General features: G+C 36.2%; 1 protein-coding gene across 1 annotated transcript in view; it reads right to left on the reverse strand.

The window, feature by feature from the left end:
• cmpy (crimpy) overlaps positions 1–13,473 on the reverse strand; it is a 279,719-nt gene that overhangs the window by 216,813 nt on the left and 49,433 nt on the right. The window lies entirely within an intron of this gene.

Consider the following 13,473-nt stretch of genomic DNA (forward strand, 5'->3'; position numbering starts at 1 on the left):
TACTAAATGGAACGCGAGGGGTGCGAGAGGCGGAAGCGCAGTGTCATTTACATATAAATTGCCCGCCTAAAATCATACTCACATTTAATTTTCCGCTACCAGTCTGTCTCACGATCTGTGCCTCTATATATACCTATACTCTTGTGCCGTTTAAATTGGCGTAACATATCTGGCCGTCCTGATCGCGCTTAAATCACGGCGGTTTATGCCGCGATGAAGCTACCAGCTAAATGACCGAGCGCCAGCATTTAACTATTCAAATGAAAATTCGCGCGAACGTATGCGGAAATTCGTCGCAGTGGCTGTAAGCGGAATCGGAAAATGGAGGGTATATTTTTGCGATGGGGTGAAAGGAAAGGATCGTAAAAGAGACAGAGAAAGGCAAAGCTCATTACGCAACCGGGACTGATCCTTTTCGCGAGCACAATAAGAGCATTTACCTTGCAACGGTAGAGTATATTATCTCAAATAAAGTCACATAATACAATTATTGATTCAAAAATGCACTGAAAGTTGACAAAATGTTTAATAAAAACTGAAAATCGCATATGTAGGTACGTAGAAATAATCTTCTATGCGTAAAATTATATTTATAATTAAATAGAAAAATATTTATATTGTACAAATTAAAATTAATTTACACGAAAAAATAGATGTTTAATATTAATAAGTACTAATTTACTTTATCGAACAAATTTTTATGATTCTACTTGAAATCATAAATATATACATTTTCAATCAATATATATGCTACACATAAACGAAGGCAGAAAATAAAAAGGTAAAAACAGAAGAGGAGAAAATGGAAAGGTAAAAAGAAAAAGAAAGATAAACGTGCGAGTTGAATGCTAGAGTGCAAAGCCGTTCTTTTCAGTTGCGCTACATCGTCCTGCGACTGCGACGTTATTTACATGATGGACGATTAAATATCCTCACAAACACACCCTCGCCCGTGTCCGCATAAGCTCGAGGATGCCCTTGCGAGAAAATTCCAAAAAAGTCGGACATAGATCTAGCCGACAGTCCGCGCCAGTGAATTATTATTCATATTCGAGAATCCGGGAAAGCCTGCGATGTAAATTCAACGAGGTAAAAGACACCCACCGGCGTGACTCTGTTATTACGTTGTTCAAAACTTCTTTTTGCTCTTTTCCTGCAAGCCGCTATGAATAGGAGATATATTTCAATCGAATATTAATTCGCAGGTCTAAAAGTTCTCGAGAGAAAGCCAGCATACAGATTATATAAATGTCGTTTATTACCGTAATTAGGCTTATCTTTATAGTCGTTACATGAATCTGGAAGTACCTGATCATCATTAGACTGAAAGTTCATTTATTACACATCAAATAAGAATTATCGATGTTTATCGACATCAATTTGTTTATCACAAAACACATCAAGCCAGATACTCTTAATATGAAGTTTCATTTTGAGATACAGGCAATTCAATACTAATATTTTGATTAAACATCAATTGATATCAGCTGATTGTGAAAAGCGATACGATACTCCGGTGAAACCTGATATCATTAAAGTATCAATTTTTCTCTAGTATATTTTACAGATATAATTTATTTTTATTTTATTAATATATAATACATTGCAATATATTTCGGTATCACAATATTAAATATCGTATAAAGGGATTAAAATTATCTTTAATTCTTAATTTTATTCGAATTTTATTAGGAATTAATTGTTAACATAGATCTATGTATAATATTATCTTCAAAATTTTTACTAATTTCTAAGCTCTCAAAAAAATCAATCAAAATTAAATATTATAAATTTAAAATATTTTATACTATATATATATATAGTATTCTTTTTAAAGAGTTTTCTTCAAACAACTTTTCTAGAAAACAACGGAAATCAATCATATATCTAAGCTAATCATTTTAATCTATACTTGCAATTGGCCACACAAGAAGATGCGTCGCGTAACAACGAAGTCTACACTCTATGTGTGCATGAAAATTGCAGAAAAGCCTCTGGCCCTGCTTGTATATTTCATATTTTACGATGTGTACGCAAGACCGTCGTGACGGCAAATACGATAGAAACTAGAAAGGCAGAGCGAAAAGACCGAGCCATAGAGAAAGAAAAAGGAAGAGAAAAGCAAAGTTTATCTCCCATAACGAAATTCCATCGATTTTATCGATTAAAAATACAAACTCTAACGATAACATATCCATCTAAAAAAATGTGAGAAATCAAAAAGAGATTTAAAATTAAAATAAAATCATTTAATCCATACTACTTCCTTCTTGTTCTCTTTAAAATGATCACATTTCTATCCATAAGCGATATTAAGCAATATCATTTCTCAAACGCTACACTAAATTCTGAAGATGATAAATACTACATTTGAATCAATAATACGAAACATGAAAATGTACGAAATTGGCACGTACAATGAGAATGATTTAGTGTCTCTTATGTTAGAACAAGCGTCAAATGTACTTCGCTACAGATTCTGCATAGAATAAGCGCGCAAATGAGACGTACGTCAGCAGAAGCGACGAAGAGAAAAGCACTTCCTGCGATACATCCATCCTCGTACCAGAGACGAACGCAGAGTATAGTGCATTAATACCAAGCGTTTACGTAAGACCGAGATGTGCACCAACGAGATCCGCCGTCGTCACGGCGTCGGCAACGACGGCCGTCCTCGTTTTTAACGATCCTCACTATCCGTCGTCGAGATCTGACTTTTTAGTCGCAGCTACGCCAGTATATGCGTTAGCTTCGTTAAATGACGAACGAGCAACGAGTACAGAATATTTAATGGCGCTACTTTTACGTACGAATTATGGCTACGCCGTAACCGCTGCTTTTATTGTGTAAACGTCGGTTGTAAATTGCCAGCCCCTGTATTCCTGGAACTCATTATGACAGTAACGATATTGTTATATTGTCGTTACGCAGATTTCGTACACGGTAAAAAGCTGCGCAACGAAATGTAACGGTATCGTTACTGTCATAACAAGTTACAGAATATACAGGGGATAATATCTAACGAACTTTATCTCTCCCTGTTGCTTCTGCAAAGATGAGTGAACGGCCCGTGCATTACACTTGATATTCGCCGTTCAAGAAACGTCAAAATTATGCCGTTTCGTATTTCACGATACTAATAGTGAACTCGTGAATGGCGATAAGCATGTTAAACCGATAGCCGCAAGTTTATCGTCGACCTGAATATTATCCTATTGTCCGCTTTGCATTTATCGATGACGTATACGGCCACAATTCGAGATCTCATTTGCGATTTATGAGTGGACGAATATTTAGAACTGAATTCGTAATAGCGAACGTATATGTAACGAGATGCCTGCTGAATCGCCGGCTGACAACGATACGCGATACTAAATAAAATGTTCGCTCGAGCGTGGACGAAAAAAAAACAGCACCCGGGAGAATATTAATCACGTTGATCACGTTTGTCAACCGATATCACGACTCATTGTATATTCGGACGTCTGCCGCGAATACTATCGTAATCGTATTCTACTCGTACTCGACGTGCGCTACGACGACGCCGCGGTTGAATAGCAACGGCGTTATATTGAAAGTGTCGGGAATTACGTCACAGTAATGAGTATATACGTGATTTGTGACCCACCGTTTGTCATGTTTGGATGTGCCATCCCTCTGATGCAGCTGGTTAAACTGTGCCGGCGAATTAAATTCGGTCGGTATACAGCTACGTACGTTGATTCAGCGCGTAATCGTTCGATGCAACATTCATGAAGCCGGCTAAACGAATAGCAAAGTTCTATGCGCTGTGTTTCTACGACCGAAACTTGGACACGCGGACACAAGTGACCGCACAATTTATTCTGCTAATATTATTTATACGTCCGCTGTTTATCTTCCAGTAACGTTATAAATCAGCCGTAGATTATAATAATGGTAATTTCGGGAAAAAAGATCGACTTTAATGCATAAAAATTTCATCTGACAGCATCAATTTTAAGTATTTATTACACGTAAGAAATTCATCCATTTTATTTTGCGTTTTATACAGTAAAAATATTTACATTTTTTTGTACAAGCGCGCTTTTCAAGCAGATTTAATTTCTATCATAGGCATCTAAAAATAACGATCGTCCATTATTTTTCGAGCCGAATCCGATAGCATTCGCCGAAAGCTCGAGAAACGCTTAGGTATCGTTATTCAAATGTAACCCCTGTGGCAATTTTCCGGTTCGCCCTCTCGTATTTTTTTTTGCTCTCCATCTAGTTGAAATCGATAAAAACGTCCTATTTCTCGCGCGTACGCGAAAAATGTTGGGCAGCCGCCCTTGAATTTCGCGTGAAGCGCGCACGCTAAGAAAATATTTTTCAATTACCCTTATAAAACGTTCCCATCCGTAAATCCGAATGGATCTATGGGTGCCGAAGAAATCGACGTAACTCTTTATTTAGATTGATAGTGACAAACAAATTTGATCGACGTTGGCCCGTTCGATTAAATTTGCCACCGCTACTATCGAGCAGCAGTGTATTGCGATAAATCTTACTTCGCAGTCTTTAGGATTAATAAAACAAGCTTTGCTACTAAGACCTCAGATTCTCGGTAAATTGTGACTTTCTCTCCAGAGTGTAAACGAGAAATCGAAGAAGGTTACTCGAACGCGAGAAAAGATGAAAAGGAAGGAACGAAAATGCATAAAAGCTTCTCCAAGAGGATATTACGGGGATTGAAAATTTAATATTGCATAATCGCTTGATGAAGATACTAACATCTTGACGATATTTTGTTATATAAAATGACGTTTCTAAGTCATTTAAAGAATCCTCTCGTATTACCTTTTTAATACTATACAAGGTCTACAAGCATTAAAACTTTTTTATGTTGTTATAAAATTAGAATTAAAAGATAAGAAAGAAGTTAAATCACACATGAAAGAGCTCGTATATTTTATTTTTCATGACTCGCATCATTATTCAATGATTAGTTTCGTTATGACTGACTGATAGAGCGATGAAAGCAACAGCTTTCAGCACCGTGTACATCAGATCGTAAATCATCGATGATTGTATAAAAGAATTGTAACAGTAGGGAAAGAACGCGTGGGATAAAAGGGAGAGAAAACAAACTGCAGAAAAGGGGACAAGAGACTCGCAGTGATAGAGGACGACCAGAGGGAAAGATATAAATCGGCCATCCCCCAAGTCTTACCTTCTGGCAAACGTTATCAAAATTGAATTTCCGAATATGGAAGAAGGGCGTGCAGTGTCTGCGGATTCACCGGTTGGCTCCTTCGTTATTTATGTCTGCGACGTACGGCCCGCCGGAGCCATTGTCGATATACAATAGAAATTTGTTCGCGCGACGTGTCGGGCAACTTGAGGAGCGACTCGTCTTTTCGAGACTTTTACCGAGATTTTGAAGAAATCGCGGAAACTGCCTTGGATCCACGAATGCGCATAAGGAAAAGAAACGGGAAGAAAAGTGGAGGAAGAGGCATACATCGGAGGTCAGATTGATTGCTCTTTTATCCCTCACCGACTCAAGGACGAACTACAGATCTCGCTAGAAGGGTCGCGTTTCGTGACTTGCGTGATCGAATTCTTTCTACCCTATCTTCAAGCTCTGATTTCGTTCGCTTCACATACTGATTCCTTTCCGGTCGTTAATGCCGCCAGTTCTAATATGAGATTTAAGTCATTATGTTTGCGCTCCTGATCAGATGTGATAAAAAAAGGAAAATGGTTTATACGACATCTTACCCCTATACATATATTCGTTCAAATATACATACATTTGCGGATATTTAGTCTCAAATATTATAGAAAAATATCTGTTATATATGTGTATGTAAAATGAATTTCTTTTTTAAATATTATATTATTGAATCCAACTTAAAAATATAATGAAAATTAAATTTAATTATTGTGCCTTTAAAGCCAAAAGTATTTATTATTAAAAAGATTATTTATATAAAAAGAATTCTTTAAACAAATTGTTTGTATATACGTATTATATACATAGTTTATGCATATCATATAGATCATAAATTTACTTAACGGCAAATTATTGTTCAAGATCGTAGAAAAATTTAAATGGTTTGATTCAAATTCCATTACTAATGCGATCTCATTCCTAATTCATTGTACTAATAACTAATTTTAAAAGTAACCGCTTGAGCTTCTTCCACGCCTTAAGGTGAATTTACGGCTGATCAAATGCAGGGAAACCCTCCTAAGATCGAATTCCACATTCCCATCTAACTTGGATTCCCTTCTGCAACCCGATTCTCTTACGGTCGTTAATGACGTAAAACGATTGGATATTGGAGATCGTTTCGCAAAAGTGTCGTAATTAGAGAAACGTGCCACAGATCTAGAAACCTCGGACTTTTTACACATTACTACCGGAATTACTCGGCGGATTCTTCCATAAAATTTCATTTTCCATGAATTCAGTGTTCCTTAAAACACTCGTTATAATTTTCCTTAAAAATTCTGCTTTTATTTCAATGCTTTTTATTCACTTTTTTAACGATGCAAATTACAAACTTAGAGTGCAACTTACAATTCTATTTTAATTAAGCGTAAAGTGCATTTAATATATATGTAGACAAATTATTACATATTACATACTATATATATACGTGTACAGCTTCCCCCACAAATAGTATATAATACATAATAATTTATATATGATATATAATTCTGTCAAAGGCAGAATTTCATTTTGGAGCAATAAGTTTTCAAATGAAATATATGTGTAACCGCGAAAATTAGATATTCATAACGCTACATTGACCAAGCGTTGTTGCATTTAACGAGACCGTGTAATTTCTATTAAAATCGTGAGACAAATATGCATGCTAATTTAATGCGCTTAGCGGCAAAGCACCAGCTGTTACTAAATGAATCAATTAATTAAATTATCGGCAACATTAAACGATGCACACTGAACTTTCTTTAATGTACTCGTATTCCAGAAACTTCAGAGCTTTAGAGTCTAGCGTCAATACAGCCGGGACCGTAAGAAAGTAGGATATTCAAAATTATCATCCGACAGCACGAGTTTCAACATTTTAAAAGAAAAGCATTTCTAGTTTCATTAAATATCGTTTAATATCAAAGTCAAATAGTTGTTTGAAAATGTTGAAGATGGATAAAGTACAAGGTATTGCACCTCAATATCGACGCTTTTCAATTAAACTGACAACGACATATGGCCAATGATATTATAGAATGCGATCTTCAATGGAAAAATTTCAACGGAGTCAAATGATGCGTAAAAGCGATGTTTTCTTTTCTAGCGATAACAATGAAAAAATAACGAATTTGTCGACATAACAGCGACTTATGTTACGGCTGGTGAAAAATTGTGGACGGAGACAGGCAACGATCAAATCTCAAACAAAAGCGACAATTTGCTACATTTTTTGTGACTATTTTCGCGAAGTGCTGTACCATGTGAAAATGTCAGCGACAAAAGCAAGGTAGCCATAACTAGCAATTATTATACATATATACAACAGCCGGTGCAATATTCGCCTTTCATGCTCGGTGGAAGCAACGAGAATTTGGATCAATCAGCCAAGCAACCGGCTAGCCACCCAAACTAGCAGAAGCAGTGAACGGACACCCACGCGTATAATTTTACGTTTGCTCTGAAGTTACAGACGAGATAGTCTTGTCGCTCCTGGCTATTACTCGCAAATCATGTTGGAAGTAAGAACACAGCGAGAGATGATAGAGATAAAAGAGTGAACGTAGAATAATGTTAAGAGAACCTCAACCTGCTCGTAAAAAGAGAATAACACGGATTTGTTAGGAATACATTTTAGAATTTAAGAAAAATTTTTTACCTTTGGCAAATAGAAATTTTTATGTGAAGTTTTATCATTTAACGATTTTGTTATAAATATTTAGTGATGATTTACATAATATAGATAAAATAATATGACGTTCACACAAGATTTAATATTACGATAGACATAGATTCGCATATTTCTCAACTGAAATAAGGGACTAAATACAGTTGATGGTCTACGGAAGTTTACTATCGCGTGACGTCGTTATTATTAATGTATTAATAATACAAACTGAATCACTTAATTCAATTATTTCGCTACCAATTGGATGGAAATTAAATGGCAGGTGTAGATGTTGTAAATAATCTATGCTGTTCTATTAACACATTGAAACAAGTATATTTGACATTGAAACAATTATACATTCATAATTAATAACTTGGCGAAGAATCGAGCGTTAAAGCTACGTTAAAATCTTAATTCCTTTTCGGGATTTAATCAAGTTTTAAATAGTGTGATTAACTTCGACAATTGCGATTAGCGGCTTATCGCCTTTCTCATGTTGGAGGCATGTCTTCAGCATTTCGTGAGTTTCATTTATTAACGGCCGTTTCTTATTAAGGATTAAAACGTCGTGAAAACGCACTGTGGAATCTAAAACACGGAATCCTCTCTTCTTTGTTTCTTGCATATATATTGTCCGACAATAAACGATTGAATCTCGACAAAATAGCAAATTCTTCACAAAAATAAATAAATAACGTATTTGTTAGATACTTCTATGTAATTGCGTTCGCCTTGCGACGCTGGCTGTCTTCTCGAACAATCGGGGTTCCTTTAGGAAACGCGAATTTCCCTCGAGACTCTCTTAACAACGCGGTCAACACCATTAAGCGCGCTTCTTAGATTATTTTCAACGAGTACTCTCTCTTGGCAAAATTTCAATTCAAATAAATTGAATAAGTTTCAATTTAAACAAGTTTATAACAAAAGAAACTCTACTTATTAGTTACAATTCGACAGCGCTTGGAAATATAGACTTTTAAAATAAACATTGTTTTTAAATTGAATCTTTTGTATTTTTCGAATCAAAATTCTAACATGAATTTTTCTATGCATTTCAATATATTATCTAAGCAAACGACTGTATTATTAAAATTGCGACCGAACGTTCTATCGTAAAAGTTTTCGTAAAAATAAAGCGAAATTTCGAGCACGAACATTTATATCAATTCAATCTCATCTTTGTAGATCCTTTGAGCTCAGAAGAAAAATCAAGTTGAAGGCAAAATTAATTTTTTCACAAAAGCAGTTTTTATATAGACAGTTAATTAATATATGGTCTGCGTGTCTCTCTCTTGAATTACTGTAAAGTTTAACAATCCACTTAAACTAGCAGCAAGCTTCTAATGAAATCAGTTCTTGTAAGAAAATAGTTCTATCAGAAGAGGGAGACAATAAATTAATTCACGTTTAATCTCAGCCCGACCACACCCTCGGATTACTCTTCTGAACGCCGAGTGGAGTCTCACGATCCACTTAGGCCCGTAACAAGTTTGTAATAGAAAAAAATTAATTCGACTAAATTGCACAATCGCCTTATTCGAGAGTCTTTCACCCAACATGAACTGACAGATATAAAATGCGATCAGTCGAGAAATTTAATCAATTGACGTATTATATTAGATCGTTATATAAGAACCTCCGTTCGATTCCACGTCCCCATATTCGTATCTGCCAACTTAAAAAACAATATTTATTTCTGCATCGCGAGGACAATAGTATGTCGAATAAAATTTGCTTCGTCATTAATTTCTATCACCCTATGTCGACAAATGAAATTTTAGAAGAGAGCGAAGGCAATAAATCCGAGGCAATCTTTATTCTCCCATCGATTCGTATCCATTGTCGACGTATCTCTATTGCGCTCACCTGTCAACAAGACGACATTTCGACGTTGAAGCGTTGAACATTATATTTCGATAGAATTCCTCCTCTTGACAGTTTTTCGAACGAGCCGGCTTAATCTTACCGTTAGGACTCGCGATGGGGGAAAGGGATATCATTTTGATAAACTACCATCTGGCGACGTCACTCGCTTTTCATAAAGAAACCCGAAAGCGAGCGCAGCGTTCTCTGTTCCGTAGGACGGCGATGACGACGACGACGACGACGACGTCGCCCCCGGCGCCTTGTTACTTCGCTCAATTTCTATTTTCCTACATTGAAGTGGATATCGAGTCTCTTTCCCTTTCTCCTCTACCGCATTTTATCCGCGTTTTATCCGCCTCTTTCTCCATAACCATGGCTGGCTCGAATAAACAGCACCGTCGTCGTCGCAAACTCGAGACAACCTATCCGTTTTATCGAGGCAAATATGCTCAAGATCTGTACGCGCGAATACCATTTTCTGTCCGCGTTTCTTTCTCCTCGTCCTTTTGAGAATTACTCGCTCTCATTGCTGCCGCTACGAGAAAACATAAAACTCGAAGATGGTCCACGAGAGCACCATCATGAATGTTATATCTATATTGCAACTCTTATTACATTTGATCTGATTTGAAGTTACTTAGGGTTTCGAGTTACCTCCGTCGTCACCGAAAGCAAAAATAATCAAAAGTTGTAATTTATATCATATACTACTGACTCGTTTCTTAATTCGAGATTAATTGTTTGCGGTAATTACATCAATATAACGATAAAATTAAACCTTTAAATATTAAATATATTTTATAGAACTCTTTCCACATAAATTTATGAAATATTTTATCTTTAAAAGTAAAATTTTTACTGAAAACCCATAGAATTTATATGTTAGAGAAGTAACTAAAAGATAATAAAAATTTTATCATTTGCTGATACAGCGTTGCTAAATTTCTAATAGCTCCAATCCGAATAGTTTTGACTTTTTTGTATTGTAGAATGGCTTGGAAAAAGCGTATCCAAGCTATGGAGACTTCCTGTATAACGGCACGGTGTTTTCAGGGCACTTTAATAAAATATGTTATATTATGCCCGCGTTCGGACGATATTAAAGTTTGCCAATGTTTGCACGTTGCTGGCGCGTCATAGCCCCATATTTACCGAAGAATCCTTTCTCGGAAGAGAGACAGCGGGCAAGTTTATTTAATAACACGTAGAGCAGCGTCCGGGGAAAAAAGGGTCGCGGGAGAAAGAGGCGCTTCAAAATAGCGCTTCGGATAGAAGCACCAGTAGGATAGAATCAAAAGGAAACTACCGAGGTAGGTTGCCGCTCAAGGATATCCGAGATCCTCGAGAAAGTTCGTGAAAGGCACATCTCGTAGACTTTTGTAATTCGAGAAAACGAAGGATATATACGCGGTTGCGAGTTTGATTGTTCCAAAGCAGCGGCTTTCGTCACGTTTTCGCTGTGCTAATCCATTTGCTTCTAGCATCCTCCATCAAAAGCATAGAACGGTAGAATTCTAACATACAATTTCCGTTTAAATAAAAATGTGAATTTATTTTCTAACGTTACATTGAACATTTTAATTCGAAATCTATGGTACTTACGTAATTCTTTTCCTTCACCTTTAATCGATAAAAATAACAATTATTTGAAATTCTGATGAAATCAATTTTCGATATCTGCATTTGCAAAAGAACGCATTTTTTGCTAATTGTCGCGATTTCATAGTCACAAATAAATGTAGAAATCAGAATTAATGCCAATCTAAAACTTTCTTAAAATTCTGTAGCTATGTACGGATTATGGAATAATCAAATTTTCAAAGAGTAACAAGAAGCCGATACTGAAAGACATAACGACTAGATATCTGAGACAAATGTCTTCCGCGTGGAAAAAAGCACAGAATATTCGATGGTTTCTCCATTGTGGGAAACATATATTATTCAGAAACAAGGAAGAGGAAAACGATATCCCGGTATTACGAAGCAGATCGACTCCATTCAAAGAATATACTTTCAACAGAATGAAGCGCGCGAAGCGGCTTAGACATTTAGAAAGAGACTATTTATACTTTTCCAGTTTTACTTTTATCATACCGTGCTTTTAGGATATTAGGATATTCAGGTTTTCATTGGAAGATTTTCATTTGATTTCGTTTCGTTATTAATAACGTAGCACCTTAGTATTAACATTGACACTAATCGAAAGAAAAGTTGTCCCGAGGAATTCCATTCATAGAACATTTCGCTAAATTTGATCAAGTACATTGTTTATTACACATCTGCTTTCATTGACTTTAGCTGAAAACACCGCACCGAAATACAATTGCATTGACGAACTTTGCCGCGATTACTCTTTTTTACTCTCATTCGCAACCAACCCATGAAAACTCTTCATGAAAACTCGTTGGAAACGGCCGCCCGACGGTAACCACGATGGCTAGCAGCAACTGGAGAGAAGTTTTTATCACTTGTATGAAAGACCACCCGATAAATTAAATTGCCCTTGGCTCTTAACTATAACACGAAATAATGTAATCGTTCTCTCACTTTTGAAACAAACTCGATTTTTGAGATTTAGAGTGACGAATATACCACGGTTTTGTTAATACGGATATAACATCCACAAGAGAAGAATTAGTGGAATGGTAAAATTTGTCTATTTTTTTAAGAAGTTGGAAAAAGTAATCATAAATTATTAAAACAGTAAAAAAATTAGAATCAAATTTTAAAAAGTGAGATTTAAAGATTTTTTAATACCCTGCAATCTCAGAGAAAATCTGGTCTTTAAATATCTTAGAAGTCTGATAAAAGTCTAACCATTTATTTTCTCGATTGTCATTGTGCCGTAGTGCCGTATCTCGAAATTTAGATGAACGATCGATAAAACTTCCTGCACGTAATTTTAACAAGTAGCAATTCGAAAGTGACGCAAGTGTAACGCGAAACCGGCCAGTACCGGTGCGATACGAGCCTCAAGCAAGAAAAAAAAACGGAAAACGACCTTACTACTTCAATTTCACGGTATACACACACAAAAGTGTAATTTTTTAACGCACCCGGCCGCGTCGGAAATTCTCTGTGAAAAGTTTCGCCGCAAATGTGCCGCGGTATACGCCGGGTCTCCTCCTTTGTTACGACCATTTGGCGCATCGTCGAAGTTTACCTTCTTTTCGCGCTGTTTTGTTATAAACCGCGCGATATAGGCTAACTATCCAAAAAAGGGAAGTTCTTATCTTCACTACTTTCTTCTTCCTATTTCGTTATAAAGAAGAAGAAAAAGAAGAAAAAAAAGGACAAAGGGCAGATGGAAGGAACTTTTGCCTGTTCAATTTTATACCTTCCCCATCTCGTGTGCCTCCAATACTGATGCTTGATCCTCGCGAACCTTTCCCCACGATCTCTACAAAATAATTTAATTCTGCATTGAGTCGCTTATGGAACTATCTTACATTGCCGGTAGTGGCGGTTATCCACTTCCTAGCATCGTCCCGAAGAACGTGGTAGATGTGTGATGCCGATAAGAGATGTAATTAGTAGCAGCGTGAAGAGCACTGATATCGGGGAAAGTGGCGGAGAAGAATTTCTATTTAGCCGCAGTATCACGGTATCATTCCTAACGTTGTTCCATTTCAAGAAAACAAATTGTAGTTGTACGTTTAAAAGGCAATAAAACTCATCAACTGATCCGATTAAAATATTATTTAATAATATAATTTTAGTCGTAATGTTATATTACTAAAATATTTTATCGTCTTTT

Source organism: Trachymyrmex cornetzi, unplaced genomic scaffold (assembly GCF_001594075.2).
Source record: "Trachymyrmex cornetzi isolate Tcor2-1 unplaced genomic scaffold, Tcor1.1 scaffold99, whole genome shotgun sequence".
Lineage (NCBI taxonomy): Eukaryota > Metazoa > Arthropoda > Insecta > Hymenoptera > Formicidae > Trachymyrmex > Trachymyrmex cornetzi.